The 22,120-nt window shown below is 44.6% G+C and overlaps 1 pseudogene; it reads right to left on the reverse strand.

Annotated features, from left to right (window-relative positions):
- Window positions 1–22,120, reverse strand: part of LOC110491111 — a 119,473-nt pseudogene that overhangs the window by 94,737 nt on the left and 2,616 nt on the right.

Here is a 22,120-nt window from a genome sequence, read left to right on the forward strand (position 1 = left end):
GGCAATCGGTCAGTCATGCACACACACACACGCGCATGCATACAGTCAAACACACTACCACCCCATAGAAACCACACCAGATGTTCTCCACAGCATCAGTCATTGACTGCCCTGCCCAACAGGAGAAATACGCCCTCCATCCTGCAGACTCCATCCTGCCAGTCGTCCCAACCCTTTACAACCAGAGATAAACCAAACAGGATTTACTATCTACTTGTGGCAAAGAAACAAAACGAAGCGGATTTAACTTCTTTAGGAAAACAGCCCTGATGTTGGAAACAAACATCATGTTGTCATCCAAAGTTTTTCCAAGCTACAGCACACAATATTTTACATACAGCATGTAACGGTTTATATCGTTTTGATTTTTGCCACGAAAAAAATATTACGATACTTTTATCGGCCCGGCCCTACTATCGATCGTATAAGATCAACAAAATATGAATTTGACCCTAGGTTCCACACAGACCTGCCAGGGTCACCATTATGATAAGTTCCCCAGGCCTGTCCTGACTCAAAGGCTCACACAGCAGCTGTTTAAAGAGACTACCATCACGATCAACAACAACAACTCAGAACAACACAACAGAAAGCAGGGTGGGATCATCTCAGCATCTTACTATGTCTTTAACCACAAAGTGAAACTGGGACTGTTACACCCAGAAGTGATGAAAGGATATGGTTTGGTTTGAGTCTCTTTTCTGTGGTTCAGCTACAATGAGCCACACCAGGGTTCAAATAATATTTGAAATCTTTCCAATACTTTGAGCGTTCGCTCTAGCCTCCCTGAAGTGCAAGATTTGGGACTATTCAATTGATCGATTAAACCAGCCAAGCTCAATCAAGCACAGACAAAGTATTACAAATAATTTCAAATAGTATTTGAAGCCAGGTGTGCAGTGAGCTGACTAGTGATATCAGCTGAGAGGGGTTCTAGCAGAGCCCTGAGATGAGGAGAAGAACCACTATTATGACTGAACATCATCCAGCTCAGATCTGTGTGATTGTATTAATGAACTGGGCTATTTGATCCATTCATCCAAATGGATCAAGACTAATAATGCAATAATTTGTTAACTTGGATTAATCTGAATTATTAAGCACAGTGACAAAATATAAATAAGATATTAAAATGAAATATTAAAACAAACCCTTGCCGTGATTGTGAACATGGAGGTCCTTTACAGTGAATAACAGGCTTGGTTATATAATGATTACTAATAACAGATAGTTTGATTATATCATATAATGAAAGAGAACAGGCAGAGAGAGATGAGTGGGTCAGAGTTATGGTGATGTGCTGTGAAGTACAGTCACTGAGGGTTAACCAATCCTGAGGCAGAACTGAAGATACATCTATTGTCACGTGTGTGTGTGTGTGTGTGTGTGTGTGTGTGTGTGTGTGTGTGTGTGTGTGTGTGTGTGTGTGTGTGTGTGTGTGTGTGTGTGTGAAAAATGGGAGGAGGGAGGGAGGGAGGTTGACCCAAATCAAATACCCCAAAAAATCAACTTTAAATTAAAAAAATAACAGAAACGGTATAGCTGAATCTCCTCAATCATTGTGTAGGGCGTCGTAACCGACTTCAGTTGGGCGTCGTAACCGACTTCAGTAGGGCGTCGTAACCGACTTCAGTTGGGCGTCGTAACCGACTTCAGTTGGGCGTCGTAACCGACTTCAGTAGGGCGTCGTAACCGACTTCAGTAGGGCGTCGTAACCGACTTCAGTTGGGCGTCGTAACCGACTTCAGTAGGGCGTCGTAACCGACTTCAGTAGGGCGTCGTAACCGACTTCAATGGACAAATGCTCCCCTTTGATGACCACTGGCACACTGGAAAAGTGCGCTCTTCACAGATGAATCCCAGTTTCAACTGATGGCAGTTAGCGTGTATGGTATCGTGCAGGCAAGCAGTTTGTTGATGTCAACGTTGTGAACAGAGTGCCCCATGGTGGCGGGGAAGTTATGGTATGGGCAGACATAAGCTACAGACAACGAACACAATTGCATTTTATTGTTGGCAATTTGAATGCACATGGATACCGTGACGAGATCCTGAGGCCCGTTGTCACACCATTCATCTGCCTCCATCACCTCATGTTTCAGCATGATAATGCACGGCCCCATGTTGCATGGATCTGTTCACAATTTATGGAAGCTGAAAATGTCCCAGTTCTTCCATGGCATGCATACTTACCAGACATGTGCATGTTTGGGATGCTCTGGATCGACATTCCCGCCAATATCCAGCAACTTCGCACATCCATTATAGAGGAGGGGACAACATTCCACAGGACACAATCAACAGCCTGATCAACTGCATGTGAAGGAGATGTGTCGCGCTGCATGAGGCAAATGGTGGTCACACTAGACACTGACTGGTTTTCTGATCCACGCCCCTACCTTTTATTGAAGTAACTGTGAACAACAGATGCACACTATAATCCCAGTCATGTGATATCCATAGATTAGGGGCTAATACATGTATTTAAATTGACTGATTTCCGGTAACTCAATAAAATCTTTGAATTTGTTGCATGTTGTGTTTATATTTTTCTCTGTGTATTTTTTTGCTGGATTCATAATCCGCACAATGTCAACAGAGTACAAGCCATTAATAACGGCATGAATAGAGTCACAGACGAACATCATATATAGAGCCATTTTATGTTCACGAGAAAATGTCACGTTCAAGTGACGCACACGCATCCTCGCATCAAAAAGTTCTGTAGCAGAATAGCTAACGCTGATGTCGGGACATTGACAAACTTAACAGTGAGTGAGTGATTATCATGAAAACATGCATGACTGATGGCTATAGCTATGTTCAACAAGTATATTATTCTTCTGGCTTTATCTAGCTCTATTTGTGGTATTTCACCTTGCCTCGCCGGCTTTCTAGCTTCTAGGGAATCAATCATCCGGTGACATCTGAACGTGTTTGTTAACTTGCATGAGCTGCATCTGAAGTTGGATGTTGTCATACTCACTAAATGTAAACTAGTGTGAGTGTATGTGGATTTCTTTAGATATTGTTTTTATTGTGCTCGTTCAAGGGTTTTTCTTTATTTTTGACTATTTTCTACATTGTAGAGTAATAGTGAAGACATCAAAACGATGAAATAACACATATGGAATCCTGTAATAACCAAAAAGTGCTAAACATATCAGAATATATATTTTAGATTTTAGATTTTTCAGTCACAGCTTTGCGCACTCTTGGCATTCTCTCAACCAGTTTCATGAGGAATGCTTTTCCAACAGTCTTGAAGGAGTTCCCACATATGCTGAGCACTTATTGGCTGCTTTTCCTTCACTCTGCGGTCAAACTCATCCCAAACCATCTCAATTGGGTTGAGGTTGGGTGATTGTGGTGGCCAGGTCATCTGATGCAGCATTCCATCACTCTTCTTCTTGGTCAAATAGCCCTTACACAGCCTGGAGGTGTGTTTGGTCATTGTCCTGTTGAAAAACAAATGATAGTCCCACTAAGAGCAAACCAGATGGGATGGTGTATCGCTGCAGAATGCTGTGGTAGCCATACTGGTTGAGTGTGCCTTAAATTCTAAATAAATCACAGACAGTGTCACCAGCAAAGCACCCCCACACCATCACACCTCCTCCACCATGCTTCACGGTGGGAACCATACATGTGGAGATCATCCGTTCACCTACTCTGCGTCTCACAAAGACGCGGTTGGAACCAAAAATCTCACATTTGGACTCATCAGACCAAAGGACAGATTTCCACCAGTCGAATGTCCATTGCTCATGTTTCTTGACCCAAGCAAGTCTATTCTTCTTATTGGTGTCCTTTAGTAGTGATTTCTTTTCAGCAATTTGGCCATGAAGGCCTGATTCACGCAGTCTCTGAACTGTTAATGTTGAGATGCGTCTGTTACTTGAACTCTGTGAAGCATTTATTTGAGGTGCACTCTGAGGTGAAGTTAACTCTAATGAACGCATCCTCTGCAGCAGAGGTAACTCTGGGTCTTCCTTTCCTGTGGAGGTCCTCACGAGAGCCAGTTTCGTCATAGCGCTTGATGGTTTTTGCAACTGCACTCAAAGTTCTTGAAATTTTCTGGATTGACTGACCTTCATGTTTTAAAAAGTAATGATGGACTGTCGTTTCGCTTAGCTTATTTGAGCTGTTCTTGCCATAATATGAACTTGGTCTTTACCAAATAGGGATATCTTCTGTATACCACCCCTAGCTTGTCACAACACAACTGATTGGCTCAATTAAGAAGGAAAGAAATTCCACAAATGAACTTTTAACAAGGCACACCTGTTAATTGAAATGCATTCCAATTGACTACCTCGTGAAGCTGGTTGAGAGAATGCCAAGGGTGTGCAAAGCTGTCATCAAGGCAAAGGGTGGCTACTTTGAATAAAATAAAAATCTATTTTGATTTGCTTAGCACGTTTTTGGTTACTACATGATTCCATATGTGTTATTTCATAGTTTTGATGTCTTCACTATTATTTTACAATGTAGAAAATAGTAAAAATTAAGAAAAACCCTGTAATGAGTAGGTGTGTCCAAACCTTTGACTGGTACTGTATATTGGTCCAAACAATTATTAAGAATCGAACATGTTGTTTTTAAACAATTTAATTATGTAATACATTTCAAAATTCATATGATGTAAATTTCAAGATTTTTTCAAATATTCTCAAAATCCCAATTTTGATTGGTACTGATAGTATGATAGATAATAACAATGTTAAAATGTCAATGTGGCCTGTCCTCTTTGACACCAAATGTCATGCATTTACACAAAACATAATTTGTTCAGTGGTGCATTTTGATATTGTACTAAATACAGTACAAGGACGTGAATGGCTTTTAAATCTCTATCCGATAGAGTCAGAAGAGCAGAAGAGGACCGGCCACCCCTCGGAGCCTGGTTCCTCTCTAGTTTCTTCCTAGGTTCCTTCCTTCTAGGGAGTTTTTCCTAGGTTCCTTCCTTCTAGGGAGTTTTTCCTAGCCACTGTGCTTCTGCATCTGCATTGCTTGCTCTTTGGGTTTTAGGCTGAGTTTCTGTAAAGCACTTGGTGACATTTGATTGATTGATTGATATATTTATGCACCGGCACAGCCAGGTTATGTTGTGGAGAAGACAGAGTGGAGGGAGTGTGCAGGCAGGCAAGCAGCAGATAGAGCAGTTTCACTTCATCGCTCTTCCTGGTTAAAGAGAGTCTCAGAGGCAAGCACTTCCTTCCAGACACCCTCAAGTCTCCATGGACACAGTTGTCATGGTAGCAGGACACTTTACGTAAAATGAGAAGGAGCAACAGATGAATAAACACACAGTACACACACTTACATAAACACAGACGCGCATACACACAAACACACACCACACAGACACACACAGAAGCTCAAAACCAACACATGTACATTGAGGAATAAGCACTGTCTGTGTGGTGTGTTTGTGTGTATGCGCGTCTGTGTTGATGTAAGTCTGTGTACTGTGTGTTTATTCATCTGTAGCTCCTTCTCATTTTACAGTATGATCCTATGACATTGAGCCCTTCATCACAGAGATAAAATACTACAAACAAGGGCAGATATCAACCAATACAAGCACCCGCTACAAAACTCCATTCTGATCCTTAACCACAGTAACTAAACCGCTGCATTTACTTCAATCACATTGCCATAAATACGGACGTTAATGTTAATGTTATTAGTGTTAATGTTTATTGGAAGACTGATATGTTTTATTTATAAACAATTTATTTAAAAAATATTTCCTTTTAATGTTATTAGTGGTCATATTTATTTAGAAGACTGATATTATGTTTTATTTTGACCCAACTGATATGGACCAAGATTTAATTGTTAATTTTTATTTTTTTTCTCTGAAAATAATTGATTCATAAACCTCTTTAAATTGTTTAACATAGACCTGAAACGATTGAAATGATCAGTAAACGTAAAAACTTTTTGACAAATGTAATTTCCTCGTCTAAATAATGTACTATTTTCAATTGTTGACGTTACGGGAAAAAACAGGTTAAATAACACCTCTGAGAAATGTGCCAGTCAGGTCCCAAAGAACGCCCACCGACTTGCTGTTGCAGTTTAACCCTAAACCTCTGTTGCTCGGGCGTGACAACAGGGACAGGCTGGACAACCTGGTCATGGCATCTGCTTCCTGGCCGGCCTGCGAGGACAGGGGTTAAGCCCTGCTCTTATTAAAGTCACATTCTGGTGTTTTAGTCCCAGACCCAAGGCCACCTAATGTCACAACATTACATCAGTTTGGCTGGTCACTGGGTACGTTTGGTGATGGGATCAGTAACACAGGGAATTGGGGAGCTGGTTTAAGACTGAAGGAGAGGAGCATGTGACTGTGACTGACCCTGTGTGGATGGCCTTATGTGGTTAACGACCAGAGAGGAGGAAAAACAAAAGCTATCTTCAGAAACACAAATTCAACTCCATCTTTCATTGAATCAGACGGCTTATTTATCACAAAACCATTTGATGTTGCCAATTATCTTAATGATTACTTCATTGGCAAAGTGGGCAAACTTAGGCAGGAAATGCCATCAATGAACAGTGCGCTATCGTCACTCATGTATAAAAAAACGAATAATGAAAAAAAGCAATGCAAGTTTGAATTTTGTAAAGTTAGTGTAGGAGAGCTGGAAAAATAATTGTTATCGATCAATAATGCCACACCTTCTTACATTGACAACTTAGATGGAAATCTACTGAGGATGGTAGCTGACTCTATAGCCACTCCTATCTGTCATATCTTTAATCTGAGCCTAGAGGAAAGTCTTTGTCCTCAGGCCTCAGGAACACAAGAGTGGTAAAGCGGCCTTTACTGGTTCTAACTGCAGACCTATCAGCTTGCTGCAAGCTCTTAGCAAACTTGTAAAAAAATGTGTTTGACCAAATACAATGCTATTTCTCTGTAAACAAAATAACAGACTTTTGGCATGCTTATATAGAAGGGCACTCAACATGTACTGCACTGACACAAATGACTGATGATTGGTTGAAAGAAATTCATAATAATAATATTGTGGGAGCTGTACTGTTAGATTTCAGCGCAGCCTTTGATATTATTGACTATAACCTGTTATTGTGTAAACATATGTGTTATGGCTTTTCAACCTCTGCCATATCGTGGATTCCGAGCTATCTATCTAATACAACTCAGAGAGTGTTCTTTAATGGAAGCTTCTCTAATGTCAAACATGTAAAGTGTGGTATACCGCAGAGCAGCTCTCTAAGCCCTCTACTCTTTTCTATTTTTACCAATTACCTGCCACTGGCATTAAACAAAGCATGTGTGTCCATGTATGCTGATGATTCAACCATATATGCATCAGCAACCACAGCTAATGATGTCACGGAAACCCTTAACAAAGAGTTGCAGTCTGTTTTGCAATGGGGCACCAGTAAAAAACGGGTCCTAAACATCTCTACAACTAAGAGCATTGTATCTGGTACAAATCATTCCCTAAGTTCTAAACCTCAGCTGTATCTGGTAATGAACAAGTTGAGGAGATTAAATTACTTGCCATTGCCTTAGATTGTAAACTGTCATGGTCAAAACATATAGATTCAATGGTAAAGATGGGGAGAGGTCTGTCCGTAATGAAGAGATTATCCTATATTTTGACACCAAACTCCACAAAGCAAGTCCTACAGGCTCTAGTTTTATCTTATCTTGATTATTGTCATCACATGGTCAAGTACTGCAAAGAAAGACCTAGTTAAGCAGCAGCTGGTCCAGAACATCTTGCTCTACATTATAATCAGATGGCTAATATTAATACTATGCATGTCAGTCTCTCTTGGCTAAGAGTTGAGGTAAGACTGACTACGTTACTTCCAAATGGTTTGCATAGTGAACTTACACACAGCACTGACACACACACTTATCCTACCAGACATGCCACCAGGGGTCTTTTCACAGTCCCCAGGTCCAGAACAAATGAAAGGAAACATACAGTATTATACAGAGCGATGTTGGAATGGAACTCCCTTCCATCCTAAATAGCACAAGTGAACAGCAAACCTGGTTTCAAACAACAAAGAAAGCAACACCTCACGCCTCTCCCCCACGTGACCTACGTGTTGTGTATATGTACTGACATGTATGTGGAACTAATAGATACATTTAAAAACATGAACATGTAGTATGTATGTAGAATTGTAAAGTATTTTGTCTGTAATGTATTTTTCATTATAAGACTAGCTGTCTCCATTGGCGTCGGCTAATGGGGATCCTAATAAATCAAATCAATCTCTCAAGTCAAACCCATTCCAACCTAATCACGGCTCCCTCCATCCCTCCATCTCTCTATCCCCATAACCCATCATCATGGTTCCAGAAAAGTGAGTGAGTGAGTGAGTGAGTGAGGAAACAGCTGAGAAAGGAAATGAGAGGATGACTCTCTGACAACAGAGAGAGATTGATGACAGGGGACATTTGATGACAAAATGGTGTAACAGGCATCAGGCTGCAGGCAGCCAGGCACGTTCCAGCTGCACAGGCATGGCTGCAGTAATCCGCTTTCACTGGGCTTTAGAAGGCATGATTAAAACAAACGAGCTCTCTCACAGCTAGCACACTGTTTACAATCCTTCCATTCCATCATAATCATCATCATCATCGTCACCATCAGCAGCAGCAGCAGAATTCTCATCCACATCATCATCATCACCCAACATCTCTGTCTTCATCATCATCCCTATCATTATCCCCCATCCCGATCTCACAAAGGGATAACATGACCGAACCAGGGCCACTACATCCACCAGAGAGATAAAATGACCGAACCAGGGCCACTACATCCCCATCTACCAGAGAGATAAAATGACCGAACCAGGGCCACTACATCCCCATCCACCAGAGATAAAATGACCGAACCAGGGCCACTACATCCCCATCCACCAGAGAGATAAAATGACCGAACCAGGGCCACTACATCCCCATCCACCAGAGAGATAAAATGACCGAACCAGGGCCACTACATCCCCATCCACCAGAGATAAAATGACCGAACCAGGGCCACTACATCCCCATCCACCAGAGAGATAAAATGACCGAACCAGGGCCACTACATCCCCATCCACCAGAGAGATAAAATGACCGAACCAGGGCCACTACATCCCCATCCACCAGAGAGATAAAATGACCGAACCAGGGCCACTACATCCCCATCCACCAGAGATAAAATGACCGAACCAGGGCCACTACATCCCCATCCACCAGAGAGATAAAATGACCGAACCAGGGCCACTACATCCCCATCCACCAGAGATAAAATGACCGAACCAGGGCCACTACATCCCCATCCACCAGAGATAAAATGACCGAACCAGGGCCACTACATCCCCATCCACCAGAGATAAAATGACCGAACCAGGGCCACTACATCCCCATCCACCAGAGATAAAATTACCGAACCAGGGCCACTACATCCCCATCCACCAGAGATAAAATGACCGAACCAGGGCCACTACATCCCCATCCACCAGAGATAAAATGACCGAACCAGGGCCACTACATCCCCATCCACCAGAGATAAAATGACCGAACCAGGGCCACTACATCCCCATCTACCAGAGAGATAAAATGACCGAACCAGGGCCACTAACATCCCCATCCACCAGAGATAAAATGACCGAACCAGGGCCACTACATCCCCATCCACCAGAGATAAAATGACCGAACCAGGGCCACTAACATCCCCATCTACCAGAGAGATAAAATGACCGAACCAGGGCCACTACATCCCCATCTACCAGAGAGATAAAATGACCGAACCAGGGCCACTACATCCCCATCTACCAGAGAGATAAAATGACCGAACCAGGGCCACTACATCCCCATCTACCAGAGAGATAAAATGACCGAACCAGGGCCACTAACATCCCCATCCACCAGAGATAAAATGACCGAACCAGGGCCACTACATCCCCATCCACCAGAGATAAAATGACCGAACCAGGGCCACTACATCCCCATCCACCAGAGATAAAATGACCGAACCAGGGCCACTACATCCCCATCCACCAGAGAGATAAAATGACCGAACCAGGGCCACTACATCCCCATCCACCAGAGAGATAAAATGACCGAACCAGGGCCACTACATCCCCATCCACCAGAGAGATAAAATGACCGAACCAGGGCCACTAACATCCCCATCTACCAGAGAGATAAAACGACCGAACCAGGGCCACTACATCCCCATCCACCAGAGATAAAATGACCGAACCAGGGCCACTACATCCACCAGAGAGATAAAATGACCGAACCAGGGCCACTAACAACCCCATCCACCAGAGAGATAAAATGACCGAACCAGGGCCACTACATCCCCATCCACCAGAGAGATAAAATGACCGAACCAGGGCCACTACATCCCCATCCACCAGAGAGATAAAATGACCGAACCAGGGCCACTACATCCCCATCCACCAGAGATAAAATGACCGAACCAGGGCCACTACATCCCCATCCACCAGAGATAAAATGACCGAACCAGGGCCACTACATCCCCATCCACCAGAGAGATAAAATGACCGAACCAGGGCCACTAACATCCCCATCCACCAGAGAGATAAAATGACCGAACCAGGGCCACTACATCCCTGGTTCACTACATGACTATCGTCAGAGGAACTAAAGCCATGAGGGCAAGTATTTTTTTTAACTCGTAGGCAACAATAGGATAGAATATACACACACGTGTGTGACAATAAAACATCTAAAACACAAACCACTTTAGGGCCTGGACATACAGTGACTGCTACAGATCCTCCGTTGACATTTCACAAAACAAAATAAGTTACATGAGACTAACACGCGTGAAGCCAACTGCTGTTGACATTTCACAAGACCTAAAAGCACCAGTGCCGAAAAATTGTTGACACCTCACCCAGACCCAAGAACCACTCTGAGGGACAAAATTCTGTTGACATTCCACCCACCCACACACCCACACACCCACACACACACACACACACACACACACACTGCATGCGTGATCACAGTGTGAGGGTAATACTGTAGAAAACAGTAAGTGCTGGTCCTCCTCTCTCCTCTAGATTTCATCCAGATACACACAAGGATATGTGTTGACCTTGTCATTATTTAGAGCGTCAAAAGGAGAACATTCTCACACCATTAAGTTGAAATGAGTGATAATGACCGAACCAGGGCCACTACATCCCCATCCACCAGAGATAAAATGACCGTATGTACTACTGCATGCAAACATTTGTTTCTGTTCTCCACAGTCCCAGGAAAGAGAGAGGCTGTCTTTGTGTTGTGTTGTACAGTGTGTTGTTTTCCTTTTGTTGTTGCCATTCATGTCTCTGACTGCTGACTGCTGGCTCTGAGCCCTGACCAGTCGGCTGTAAGACGCCTGTCCACACATTCTGCTGTGGTAACATTTAGGTTATCTAGTGAGGGGACTGAGAACAGTGTTTTCCTCTGGCGTGAGGGTGAATTAATAGCATTCCCTAAACTATGTGTCAAAGCTTAAGATTTAGGATTTGTGTATGTGTGTGTGTCATCATGGTGCACGTGTACTACGTGTGTGTGTGTGTCATCATGGTGCATGTGTACTACGTGTGTGTGTGTCATCATGGTGCAAATGTACTACGTATGTGTGTGTGTCATCATGGTGCACGTGTACTACGTATGTGTGTGTGTCATCATGGTGCACGTGTACTACGTATGTGTGTGTGTCAACATGGTGCACGTGTACTACGTATGTGTGTGTCATCATGGTGCACGTGTACTATGTATGTGTGTGTCATCATGGTGCACGTGTACTACGTGTGTGTGTCATCATGGTGCACGTGTACTACGTATGCGTGTGTCATCATGGTGCACGTGTACTATGTATGTGTGTGTCATCATGGTGCACGTGTACTACGTATGTGTGTCATCATGGTGCACGTGTACTACGTATGTGTGTCATCATGGTGCACGTGTACTACGTATGTGTGTGTCATCGTGGTGCACGTGTACTACGTGTGTGTCATCATGGTGCACGTGTACTACGTATGTGTGTGTCATCATGGTGCACGTGTACTACGTATGTGTGTGTCATCATGGTGCACGTGTACTATGTATGTGTGTGTCATCATGGTGCACGTGTACTACGTATGTGTGTGTGTCCACATGGTGCACGTGTACTACGTGTGTGTGTGTCATCATGGTGCACGTGTACTACGTATGTGTGTGTCATCATGGTGCACGTGTACTACTTATGTGTGTCATCATGGTGAAAGTGTACTACGTGTGTGTGTCATCATGGTGCACATGTACTACATATGTGTGTGTGTCCACATGGTGCACGTGTACTACGTATGTGTGTCATCATGGTGAACGTGTACTACGTGTGTGTGTCATCATTGTGCACATGTACTACGTATGTGTGTGTGTCCACATGGTGCACGTGTACTACGTATGTGTGTGTGTCCACATGGTGCACGTGTACTACGTGTGTGTGTGTCATCATGGTGAACGTGTACTACGTGTGTGTGTCATCATGGTGCACATGTACTACGTATGTGTGTGTGTCCACATGGTGCACGTGTACTACGTATGTGTGTGTGTCCACATGGTGCACGTGTACTACGTGTGTGTGTGTGTGTGTCATCATGGTGCACGTGTACTACGTGTGTGTGTGTGTGTGTCATCATGGCGCACGTGTACTACGTGTGTGTGTCATCATGGTGCACCTGTACTACGTATGTGTGTGTCCACATGGTGCACGTGTACTACGTGTGTGTGTGTGTGTCATCATGGTGCACGTGTACTACGTGTGTGTGTCATCATGGTGCACGTGTACTACGTATGTGTGTGTGTCCACATGGTGCACGTGTACTACGTATGTGTGTGTCATCATGGTGCACGTGTACTACGTGTGTGTGTGTCATCATGGTGCACATGTACTACGTATGTGTGTGTGTCCACATGGTGCACGTGTACTACGTATGTGTGTCATCATGGTGAACGTGTACTATGTGTGTGTGTCATCATGGTGCACGTGTACTACGTATGTGTGTGTCATCATGGTGCACGTGTACTACGTATGTGTGTCATCATGGTGAACGTGTACTACGTGTGTGTGTGTGTGTCCACATGGTGCACGTGTACTACGTGTGTGTGTGTGTGTGTGTGTGTGTGTGTCATCATGGTGCACGTGTACTACGTGTGTGTGTCATCATGGTGCACATGTACTACGTATGTGTGTGTCATCATGGTGCACGTGTACTACGTATGTGTGTCATCATGGTGAACGTGTACTATGTGTGTGTGTCATCATGGTGCACATGTACTACGTATGTGTGTGTGTCCACATGGTGCACGTGTACTACGTATGTGTGTCATCATGGTGGACGTGTACTGCGTGTGTGTGTGTCCACATGGTGCACGTGTACTACGTGTGTGTGTGTCATCATGGTGCACGTGTACTACGTGTGTGTGTCCACATGGTGCACATGTACTACATGTGTGTGTGTGTCCGCATGGTGCACGTGTACTACGTGTGTGTGTGTCATCATGGTGCACGTGTACTACATGTGTGTGTGTGTCATCATGGTGCACGTGTACTACGTATGTGTGTGTGTCCACATGGTGCACGTGTACTACGTATGTGTGTGTGTGTCATCATGGTGCACGTGTACTACGTGTGTGTGTGTCATCATGGTGCACGTGTACTACGTGTGTGTGTGTCATCATGGTGCACATGTACTACGTATGTGTGTGTGTCCACATGGTGCACGTGTACTACGTATGTGTGTGTGTCCACATGGTGCACGTGTACTACGTGTGTGTGTGTCCGCATGGTGTACGTGTACTACGTTTGTGTGTGTCCACATGGTGCACGTGTGCTACGTGTGTGTGTCCACATGGTGCACGTGTACTACGTATGTGTGTGTCCCCACATGGTGCACATGTACTACGTGTGTGTGTGTTCGCATGGTGCACATGTACTACGTGTGTGTGTGTGTGTGTCCACATGGTGCACGTGTACTACGTATGTGTGTGCGTCCACATGGTGCACATGTACTACACGTGTGTGTGTCATCATGATGCACATGTACTACGTGTGTGTGTGTGTCCACATGGTGCACGTGTACTATGTATGTGTGTGTGTCCACATGGTGCACATGTACTACACGTGTGTGTGTCATCATGATGCACGTGTACTACGTGTGTGTGTGTCTAATTTTAAAGCCCAGCATCCAGGCTCAGTGTGTTGGTCTCGAAGCGGCCGGCTCCCCCTGAGGACAGCACAGCACTTCCTGTTTGTAATGAGGCGCAAGCTGAAATGAGGCCGTAATAATGCTGCCTGGGGTGCAGCGCCTCGCCCAGCCTCATACCCTGTCACGCACCACACAGCTCTGGGAGCATGACACGATCAATGGATATCTGTTCTCAGCACTGCCACCTTCCCAAGCCCCAGTTTAAACTGTACTGTGCTATTATAGTGAACAATAATGAACATCAAGCTTCCTAATATTGAGTTGCACTCCTTTTTGCTCTCAGAAGAGCCTCACTTCGTTAGGACATGGACTCTACAAGGTGTCGAAATCGTTCCACAGGGATGCTGGCCCATGTTGACTCCAATACTTCCCTCAGTTGTATCAAGTTGGCTGGAAGTCCTTTGGGTGGTGGACCATTCTTGATACACACGGGAAACTGTTGAGTGTGAAAAGCCCAGCAGCGTTGCAGTTCTTGACACACTCAAACCAGTGCGCCTAGCACCTACTACCATACCCGGTTCAAAGGCACTTCAATCTTTTGTCTTGCCCATTCACCCTCTGAATGGCACATATACACAATCCATGTTTCAATTATCTCAAGGCTTAAACATCCTTTTCTAACCTGTCTCCTCCCCTTCATCTACACTGATTGAAGTGGATTTAACAAGTGACATCGATAAGGGATCATAGCGTTCACCTGGATTCACCAGGTCAGTCTATGTCATGGAAAGAGCAGGTGTTCCTAATGTTTTGTACACTCAGTGTACGCGGTCTCAAATGGGGATAAGACCTTTCATACGAACACCTGTGTTCTTAGAGTAGCATTATAACCATGCACTCAACTATACTGTACTTATTTTGTAACTGTTGCTCTAATGAGAGGAGAGCTGACAAATAAGCATTTCATTGTATTGAGTATACTATTCTGTAACCTGTGAGTTTGACAAATAAACTTTGATTTGATTTGAGTAACACAACCCAAACAGTGGAAAGTGGGAACGCCACCAAAATAATAGAACTCACCATCCTGGGGAAGTACTGTTCGTACACAAGCTGGCCACTGTATCTCAGCCAACATTTCCATTTTTCTAATTAGATAGATTTTACAACCCATTACTAAAGTTTTTAGTAGGTAGTCAATCTATCAGACTTCAAGAGAAATAAATAAACAGTGAGACTGGGAGACAGAGAGTCTTACAGTGGAATAAAGAAATCCTCTGAACACATTCACCAAAAGTCTGCCTCTATCTTTCTATCTCGCTCTTGCTCTCACACACACGCACACACACACACGCACATGGCCAGTATGCTGTTTAGCCTGAGTCTCATTTCCTTTCCTTTCTGGCAAAACCTTTAATCCCTAACAGAGAGTAAGACGCAACCTGACATTTTCTTCGGGAATAAGACACACACACACAATACATTTTGTCTGCACAGAATGCTGTTTGTTGAATATGTCATGGATAACACACACATATTATATGGAAACACACACACACATATACACACACACATATATACACAATTGGTTCTAAATGCAGTGAGAGAAAATTCACCCACTAAGACAGGAAGACCTTTTAAAACACTAACATGGCTTTATGCCTTTTCTCCAAGACAATGTCTGTTAGGCTCAGAATGGGAATGCAGCCCAAAACCCCTTACTTTTGATTTATTTACCTCGGAAAGTCAGATAAGAACAAATTCTTATTTACAGCCTACTCCGGACGACACTGGGCCAATTGTGCGCCACCCTATGGGACTCCCAATCACGGCCGGATGTGATACAGCCTGGATTCGAACCAGGGACTGTAGTGAAGCCGTGCCTTAGACTGCTGCGACACTCTCCCTTACAACTCATTGAGTAACAGTAACATTAAAAAAAGCTTTATCTCAGATCCCAACTAACATACGGTCTAAATATTTGGACGGATTCAGCCATCCTATTCCATCTAAACAGAGACCTTGACAACACATAATCAAATAAACCACCCATAAACAATTGTTCTCTACATGAAAGTATCTCTGGGGAATAAAATCCCCAAACAGAGTAACACAAAGGACAGTAAACATCCGTCCTTGGTGTTTTTATTTGGATTGGCTTTCCAGTGTTATTGAACTGTTGAATTAAATGTTTATTTAAAAATGAATTAATGACATTTTATTTTTGTGTCAAATCGCCAGTTGGCAAAACATCCCTTACGGGATTAATTGTCAAATAACCAAACATTACAATTATTCACTGAGATAATTCTGTGATAATTCTTCTTCCGGTGTTCTCTGCAGTGCACATCGCATAAAAAGTTGTTTTTTTAATTGATATAAATCAATACATAATAATAAATAAGGCTATCCAAACAATAATTATATCCCTAGAGCAGTAAAAAATATACATACATATACACATACATACAGTACATACATATACACATACATATACTGTTTGTTTATGCTGTAACTGTTGGGTCCTGGCTCGCTCATTGGATTATGAATTATATGAATTGGCCATGCAGTATGCTAGTGGTCAAAGGTCATAAGTATAAGTACCCATCAAATCATAGCCAAGCTCAATATGATCCTAATCATCATTCAGCCACAGCCAGAGCCACAGCAGGGGTCAGACCCAAACAGAGACAGTCACATTATCCACTGTTAAACCCTCCTTCATTCCACAGACCCACCTCCCACGTGCGGCCTACACCCCTCTCCAGGCCTACACCGAGCCCCGGCCTACACCCTGCCCCCTCTCCTGGCCTACACCGAGCCCCGGCCTACACCCTGCTCCACACCCTGCCCCCTTTCCTGGCCTACACCCTGCCCCCACACCCTCTCCTGGCCTACACCCTGCACCCTCTCCTGGCCTACACCCTGCCCCCTCTCCCTCTCCTGGCCTACACCCTGCCCCGGCCTACACCCTGCCCCCTCTCCCTCACCTGGCCTGGCCTGGCCTACACCCTGCTCCCTCTCCCTGGCCTACACCCTGCTCCCTCTCCTGGCCTACACCCTGCTCCCTCTCCTGGCCTACACCCTGCTCCCTCTCCTGGCCTACACCCTCTGCCTCTCCTGGCCTACACCCTCTGCCTCTCCTGGCCTACACCCTGCCCCCTCTCCCTCTCCTGGCCTACACCCTGCCCCGGCCTATACCCTGCCCCCTCTCCTGGCCTACACCCTGCTCCCTCTCCCTCTCCTGGCCTACACCCTGCCCCCTCTCCCTCTCCTGGCCTACACCCTGCCCCGGCCTACACCCTGCCCCCTCTGCCTCTCCTGGCCTACACCCTGCCCCCTCTCCCGGCCTAAACCCTGCCCTCTCCCTCCCCTCTCCCTCTCTTTCCTTCTCTCCCCCTCCCCTCTCCCTCTGCACAACCTCATCTACTACCCACTAATCCACAGCACAGCTTAATCCTCCAAACCTGGCCACACACACAATCACAGAGACACACATGTGAGCATGCATGCACACACACACACACACACACACACACACACACACACACTAGGATATTCCTAGCACATATTCCCACAGATCAAGAGCCACACTGGCGTGAGTAGTCATGCTCAATGATACACACTGAGAGGGAGAAGGTCTCAAGCCCCTAAGAGACCGTCACACAGCAGGACACTCAATCCTCTTCCAGACACACTCATTCATGCTCCCGATCGGAACTTCTACTGATCCATTACAGTGTTTGAATGTCTATTACCCCCTATGAGAGAGTGGATTCAAGGTTTTGACAGATTAGGACCTTTCACAGACACACACACACACACACACACACACACACACACACCTGTTGGTTTAGGTTTAATTCATGCTAACTGACACACCCCTCCCTGTTCAGAAATGTTATTGTGAGAGCAGACAAGGAAAGGCCATATGACGCAGGCTCCTCTCTCTTGATGCAACTGTCTGTCTGTCTGTCTGTCTGTCTGTCTGTCTGTCTGTCTGTCTGTCTGTCTGTCTGTCTGTCTGTCTGTCTGTCTGTCTGTCTGTTGTGCAAAGACACAGGAAAGTAGCTAACTCATGCCAACTCACACAACAGGTTCAAAGAAATCTAAAACCACATTTCCCAGAAAGACTTTAGATACCATAAACTATCTGCTTTAACGAAGACAGGAAGATAACATGTCCCAATCACCTGAATCTCTACGGTTTCACAGTAGAAATCCTCAGATGTTGGATAGTATAATTTTTGAAATATTTGACCTAACTACTGTCCTAAGGGAAAACCAATCAGTGACTCAGTTCACTCTAGCTTTCACTTCCATAATAACCATGATGGCGGAAACAGCATCTTCCCCTGTCGACGCAATACTGCCTACTGCTTCTATACAAGTCATACACAAGAAACAAGAGGCGGTGACGCTGTACATTTCTCTCTCAAAATGTGTTCAAAACAGACTTATACCACAAGAAATGTCCAACATCAATCAATTATATGATTTCCTTCCTACTATTGTTTATTCTGACGAGAACTCAGAATAGTGAAAACCATCAAATAAAGGTTGGACAGGAGATGCTGCTGACTAGAGACTTGGGGAGCGTTACTACTCTGTTTCCTCCATCTGTTTAGGGATCATGGCCATGTGTCTGGGCATGTGTCTTCCAGTATAAATCATCTAAAGGGGACAGCCATCTTTTCACATTCTAACAGTTAGAGGCCTGACGATCAAATTGATTTGTAGTTTATTTCTAGAGACTGGCAAGCCATTGGATATACAGTGCATGCTGGGAGATGGAATAGAACTGACATAGATGGTCAATCTATCACACAAGTATACAGCTGGGTGTCAAAATGGAATTGAATAAGACATTTGAATAAGACATTTGACCTGTTACATCTAGTTAATTATCATCTGTTTTCTGATCACTGTTAAAGACTGTCGATTGACATATAACTGGTCATAGAACTATCATTTTAATTCTAATTATAACTGCTCATTGTAAATGATTCTATTTCATCATTTTAAATTACTCGTTGCTGTTATGCTACACTGCACACACAGTCTGCGTGTATGATTATATCAGCACCATAAACAAACTAACAGGGTTTCTCTCCAAGCCCTCACTACTGTATGTGGAAGAGAATGGGTGTGACACACAGGACTGATGACCTCCAGAACAGACTAGCGTAGCATACCGTTTAGGTCAACAAAAGAAGCATGATACATTACCATATGGTGTCAGGAAACCCCTGACGCCATACAGGGTACAGGAGTAGAGAAGAGATTCAGAAACTCTTGGAGGACAATGGAATTAAATGAAAAGCATCTGTATTATTAAAAAGTAGAACCAATGCGTTTCAGCCATAAAACTGTGCAATTCCTGAATGTACCCTGATTCAGCAGGGTGAAGGTGTAACATGGTCCATCCATGCCACGGTCAATTCAGTATTCAATAGAAGAAGAAAAGAATCACAGAAATACAATAGACCATTTTCACTTCCTGAAGACCAGCTATACTGTAGGGTTGAATAGACTACTCACCAGGTCGTGGTTGGTGGAGTTGGAGTCGTCCTCAGGGAAGGGAATGTAAACAGCTAAGGCCACACAGTTGGCAAAAATAGAGAGCAGTATAAAGATATCAAAGGGTCTGAGGCAAACGGTCAAGGAACAATGTTCAAAGTTGCAGTCATGTAAAGGCAGGGGGGAAATCCAGAAATGATCTTGGATCTTATGAAGTAAAAAAAACAATGATCAAAGCAAACATGTTTAAATACAGCAACATCGTCATGCTGATATATGGTAGAGAAATTACTCCTTATCATGGGATTGTCTTAATACATCATCTTTAGAAAACACACTGGATACTTTCTGTGGTGGCTGCATTCAGAACTAAACTTTAATGAACTCTTTAGACTGTTTCCACCTGGGGTCTGGTCTAATAGAGTGTTTCCACCTGGGGTCTGGTCTGATAGAGTGTTTTCACCTGGGGTCTGGTCTGATAGAGTGTTTCCACCTGGGGTCTGGTCTGATAGAGTGTTTTCACCTGGGGTCTGGTCTGATAGAGTGTTTCCACCTGGGGTCTGGTCTGATAGAGTGTTTCCACCTGGGGTCTGGTCTAATAGAGTGTTTCCACCTGGGGTCTGGTCTGATAGAGTGTTTTCACCTGGGGTCTGGTCTGATAGAGTTTCACCTGGGGTCTGGTCTGATAGTGTTTTCACCTGGGGTCTGGTCTGATAGAGTGTTTCCACCTGGGGTCTGGTCTGATAGAGTGTTTTCACCTGGGGTCTGGTCTGATAGTGTTTTCACCTGGGGTCTAGTCTGATAGAGTGTTTTCACCTGGGGTCTGGTCTGATAGAGTGTTTTCACCTGGGGTCTGGTCTGATAGAGTGTTTTCAGTTGGGGTCTGGTCTGATAGAGTGTTTCCATCTGGGGTCTGGTCTGATAGAGTGTTTTCACCTGGGGTCTGGTCTGATAGAGTGTTTCCACCTGGGGTCTGGTCTGACAGAGTGTTTCCACCTGGGGTCTGGTCTGATAGAGTGTTTTCAGTTGGGGTCTGGTCTGATAGAGTGTTTTCAGTTGGGGTCTGGTCTGATAGAGTGTTTTCAGTTGGGGTCTGGTCTGATAGAGTGTTTTCAGTTGGGGTCTGGTCTGATAGAGTGTTTCCATCTGGGGTCTGGTCTGATAGAGTGTTTTCACCTGGGGCCTGGTCTGATAGAGTGTTTCCACCTGGGGTCTGGTCTGATAGAGTGTTTTCAGTTGGGGTCTGGTCTGATAGAGTGTTTTCAGTTGGGGTCTGGTCTGATAGTCTTTTCTCTTCTTTAGCTGAAAACATTTACTATGGAGACTGCAACATAAATTATTTTGTTTGTTGCTTGGAAGGGGGCCTGATGCTAACTATTGGGAGATGAAACTTGCCATAATTACTATTATGAACTGCTTTCGCCTGTAAACTAATAGACCAACATCAACAGGTGTTTTCCATGTGTGGACACAGAGAGTCCCTGTATATCTCAATTGAGACCCCCAGAAAGGATACTTCCACTCCACGAGGCTGATGCAGGCTCTGCGGATGGGATTGTTCAGGGTGAGGCAGAACAGGGCCCTGGGCGGCCTGCTGTTGGTGGAGCCGCCCTGCTTCTTGCTCTTGGCGTACTGTTGCCTCTTCCTCTGTGACAACGAGCCGACCGGTGCAGGCGTGGCCCCAGGGACAGAGTTGCGGGCGCTCATGCTCTGGGAGACGTCGCCCTGGGAGTTACGAGCAGCATGGATCTCGGCCTGCCAGGAGATAGTGCCGGTCTGGGGGCAGGACTCGGGCTGGGAGGGGTTTTCTGACCAGAGGGCCGGCGTATCACCAGGGGGAGGGGCTCTGGTGCTGCTGGCATATTGTGCCCCTGAGAAGAGAATGATAAGGGGGGGGGGGCAGAGAAAGGTGTCAGCCAGAGAGTAAGGGGAAGGTGAAGGTGAGAGAATGGTGAGAGAACCAGGGGAAAGAGAGAGGAAGGGAGAGAGGCATCAATACAAACTGTGTGAGATTCAGTGACAGTGACCTCACCAGTCGATCTGTCTATACAGTGAATTTCAGAGCTCCAAACCTGCAGAACCCTCCTCTAGCCATGCTTTGAACAAACAAGTCGTCATGTGACAAATATCGAAATGAACCATTTAACGCCATTTATTTTCATGCAGATCACAGGGAGACATTACAATGCCCACAAGTGTAGCGATTGTGCCTAATTTAGTATGTACGCCTAGTTATCTAATTCTTCATTAAAAAAACATGTACATCTCAGAAAACCACTCAATGTTATTTATATCGGCAAACATGAATTTTGAGGTGAGCTAATCAGAATGACAAGCTGTAATCAAAGCAATGAAATCCTTGAACAGGATAGTGATGTTGTTATTGTTTGATGGGGGGGGG

The sequence above is a fragment of the Oncorhynchus mykiss genome, chromosome 16 (assembly GCF_013265735.2).
Source record: "Oncorhynchus mykiss isolate Arlee chromosome 16, USDA_OmykA_1.1, whole genome shotgun sequence".
NCBI classification, from domain to species: Eukaryota; Metazoa; Chordata; class Actinopteri; order Salmoniformes; family Salmonidae; genus Oncorhynchus; species Oncorhynchus mykiss.